Genomic DNA, 4,425 nt, shown 5'->3' on the forward strand with positions numbered 1-4,425 from the left:
AGTAAAATCTATTAATGACCAGCATGTGGCAGGACTGTGGAGCAGGCAGTGTTCCACAAGGCTTCATTTTGCTTGCTTTTCACCTGTCTTTTTACTCTTTCCTCTCCATGTGCATCAAAACGTGTCCATACTAAGCATTATTTAAATAGATCAAGTTCTGCTTTCTCTCTGTTGGCCTTAACATTCCTGCAAGCTAAGGAAAATAAATGTGGAACCTGGGAGATTATTATGAGAACTCCCACACTCCATTAAATTCTCTCAGGAAAACAAGAAGTGTGATGAGACAAACGGACTGACAAAAATGGTCTAAGCCCAGAAATGACTGAGGAAGAGCCAGAGCACATAGGGAGCCTACAAATCCCACCAGGGTTTATGGCACAGCCCAGCCCAGGCAGGCAGGGCACAGGCTGCAGTTACACACATCTCAGCCCCTGGACACTGCACAGGCAGGGAGAGGGCAGGGCAAGAGGGGCTTTGGGTCAGCAGAAACCTGCCCTGCTCACTGCATGGCTGTGCTGTTTGGCACGGATTGGGAAGCTCCATCCCTTTCTCCTGGTAAAACAGCTCCATCCCTTTATCCTGTCTCAGACTTCCCCACCTCTGGAGGATCCTCCAGCAAGCAGCTGTAAACAGACACCAGCTCCTTTGCACCTCACAGGAAACACAAAGGCGATCAAAAGTGAAGCAGGAAGTCTAGCTGTGGGGCTCTTGTTCACACTTAACATGCCTTTTTCTTTCAGCCTTTTTTTTACTATAATTTTTTTCTTTAACAATGACAGGATTTTTAGAACTGGAGACACATTCAAATAATGTCAAAAAAGGAAAGATTTTGGTTATAGTCAGTTATCTGGCACTATCTATTTAGAAATGTCTGAACAAATAACTCCAATGTCAGATGTTCTAGTTCTGGCAGAGAAAAGAAATACGATTAGATCTGGCTGCCCAGATGTCCCAACATTGAGAATAATATTTTTAAGCACGAACTCATGTTCTGCTGCTGTCATGTACTTCAATAGACTTATTTTGTTCTCATGGGCTATAAATTGTAGTAAAATTGAACCAGATTAATGGTTATAACTGGCCTTTCTTCTGTCAAACATTATTTCAATAGAAAACAAGAGTCTTTATGTGTACAGACTCGAGTTCCTCTTCCCTTGGTAACGTGCAGGTCCTTGTCATTGTACCCTTGCTGAACTATCCAGAAATAAGAGCTTCTAGCTGCTATTTCTTTTCACTTATTTGGTAGCACATTTCCTATTGCCATGTGTTTTCTACTTATGTTTATATAAACACAGTTTATATATAAATATACAATCCTATGCATTTCTTCATATTGTCATTTTCATTTATTTTCATCTGCTTTCTGTCCTTTTCATTTCTAGGATCACTGAAATGGCAACAACTGCTATCATGCAGTTTTGTCTCTTTTTCGGTTATTTTTGTGCTGGTAGTTTGTTGCACCCAAAGCTCTCTGTGCTGATTATGTTGGTGTTTTTGTGTTTATGAAATTTTCACTTTTATTTACAGAAGAAAATGCTGGAACCCGAGCACCAAAATACATAATTTCCTTTCTTCCTATTTAAAGAAGATAGCTTTATTTGAAAAAGCACTTGAGGATACCTGATTTCTGTATGGTTATCTATACTTTTTATTCATTAAAAGCAGAGACAAGGTCAAAACATGGAAGTGGGGTGTCTCATTTTTTGCCTAGATCTTGTGCTATTTAAACCTATTTAGAGTTTCAGCTTTATACACCCATCAGAAGTGGACATCAAGAAAGCAGTTTTGACAGTAGGTGAGTGAAACTCTCCAGTAAAAGGTTCCAACCAGATTGCTTTTCCCTGAAATGAATACGCAAAAGGCTGCTTTTGCTCTCTTTAAAATTGTTCACAGGGGCCTCATTATTTGCACAGAGATCTATATAATTGCACCCACTCACATGATTTCAAAAGCTGCATGTATAAAAAAAGGAAGAAAATAAATATTTTAATATTTTATTTCTTCTTAATGTCTAGCAAGAATGTTCAATTACAGCCTCTCTACTTATAAAAATCATACAAAGGTTTCAAGTCTCAGCATGTTCCGGCAGTAAAGTGCAAACAATCTTGTGGTTACAAAGGCTACTTTGCTGAACCTCATTCCTTCTTCTTTCTCTCCCACCAGCTGAATAAATGAGAGACATATTTAGCAGCTTCAGAAGAAACTATTTTCTCATGCTCCCACTAACAAATCAGGGCAAGAAATGACAGTAAGTCACGGGATAGGAGCAAAGGATGTAGAGAAAGGAGTAAATTAGAATTGATAAGGGAGGATGAGATAAATAGAGGGAAAAACCCAAGCCCAAACACTAAATTCTGACAGCAGATGAAAATGGAGCAGCATATATGGAGGAAACAAGATGGTAGAGCATAAAAAATTAATACATTACAACCTCTTGAAATCAGATTGTTTTCATTCATAATCATATCTGAAGAACAGAAATTACTGGGAATAATGTATTTTATTTTTAAATACCTTTTTTCCCTATTATTCCAGATTGTTTATCCTGTACATGGTGACACAGCATAGACAGAAACCTTCAAAATAAAAGAGAGAGCCACAATAAACCCCAATAAGCCACACAGGCACTAACTTGATTGGGAAAACTCACTTGTCATGAAGAAAATCTCACACTAGTGTGCAGTATTTCTTTTTATGTTTTGGTCCAGGTTCACACCTAAGCAAGACAAAGTCTTTGCAGACCCTCCCAGAGGCAGTGTGTGCTGGTCGCACCTGCAGCATCAGCAGGGTGACTGGGGCCTCCACCCAGCAAAGCCCTCACCGAGCCCTGCAGCAACTGCTTCAAGGAGTGCAGATTCTGGGAGCCTTTGCTCAGCTTCCTAGAACCAGTTTTACACATTTGCAGGAGCACAAAGTTGGGCAAAGCCAGCAGCTCCCCACGCGAGCCCCCTGCAAGTGCTCTCCAGATGGATGCTGCTGTTCCCTGTGTGGCCCCAGGAGCCTCCCCAGCCCCTCCCCAGCAGCAGATTGCTCTCTGGTACTTGCTCTTTCTGCTGGCAAGGAAGAAAATGACATCTAACATGTTTTGAATTAGAATGACCACATATTTTCCCCAAAACAGTGCATTTATACACAGAGAGAGATCTCATCCAAAACTGATACAATTCAGGTTTGATTTCTATGACCTTTACCACAGGCGACAAACTTCAGACAGAAGACAGGGGGAGGTAGACTGTCCTAATTGCTCCACATACTCACAATTAATCTATAGCCTCACTACCTGGTTTTAATTTGTGGCAGAAGCTGCCTCACCACATCAAAGATAGTGATTCACCTCTCCACTAATCAAAATTTGAAGAGCTACTACCAATAGTAATTAGAGAGCTAAGGCCAGCCATCATGCAATTCAGCATTAATTAAACAATGTTACAGTGGTTTTCATTCAGCTCATAAAGTGCACCAGAAATAGGCAGCATAGGCATCATGGATTTTATCTACTTCCCAGAAATCGTTCGCTCCTTGTGATTAAAATCCTCAGTGAGCACAAAATTCAACCTCCTTTTATTGCTATAAGATGAAGAACAGTGAATATTCATAATCACTTGGATGGTTTCCCCTTCCAATAATTATTAAGAAAAAGAGACAATCCAATTTTTTGGATTTCCGCAATTACATAGTTACTTAAATAAAAGGTGACATAAGAGACAATATATAGAGATACTATAAATCAGTGTCCATCTATTCAGTCAGTTTGGAATTAAGGAAACTACTGAAAATCAGATGTACAAGTACTGCTCTTCAGAGATGCTTTCCACTTTCAAACATTTAAACATCTTATTTTAACTTTAATGTTCTGTAGCTGGAAAAAACAGTGGTAAACTGGGGTCCAGTCGTTTTTTATATTCTTGTGAAATAGGCTTGGGTAAAAGAAAGACCAAATCCTCAGCTTTATAAACTGACCAAATTTTTCTGTGGGGGACAGCACCTTAAAATCTGGCTCTTGGCATGGAAAGGGCTGAGGTTAAAAAAGCATATAAGAAACATATAAAAAGAGGTAACAAAAATGTTGTTGGTGGAAAAAACTCCAGCATGCTAAAAATAGGAAAGAACTCAACATGATAAAATGAATCCTTATTTAATCTTTGTCCGCAACTAAAAATTAGCATATAATTCGGCAAGAAATAATATTTTAACTCTCTACTCAGGACAAAGCCTGAGGCAATGGTTCTAGCCAAGAGCAAGATACAAGGCTGGTTTTATATGGGAATGCTCATTCCTGTGGGTATCCACAGGGGACTTTCATGAATCACATGCAGGCAAGTGGGGTAAGGGAGTCATCTGAGACCAAAGTCAAAAGCAAACCCCACAGGATTTCTGTTTGGAACATCTTCCTGTGGCCCGAGCCCTGGAGGTGCTGCTGCATGA

Source organism: Motacilla alba, chromosome 9, assembly GCF_015832195.1.
Source record: "Motacilla alba alba isolate MOTALB_02 chromosome 9, Motacilla_alba_V1.0_pri, whole genome shotgun sequence".
In the NCBI taxonomy this organism is placed as follows: Eukaryota; Metazoa; Chordata; class Aves; order Passeriformes; family Motacillidae; genus Motacilla; species Motacilla alba.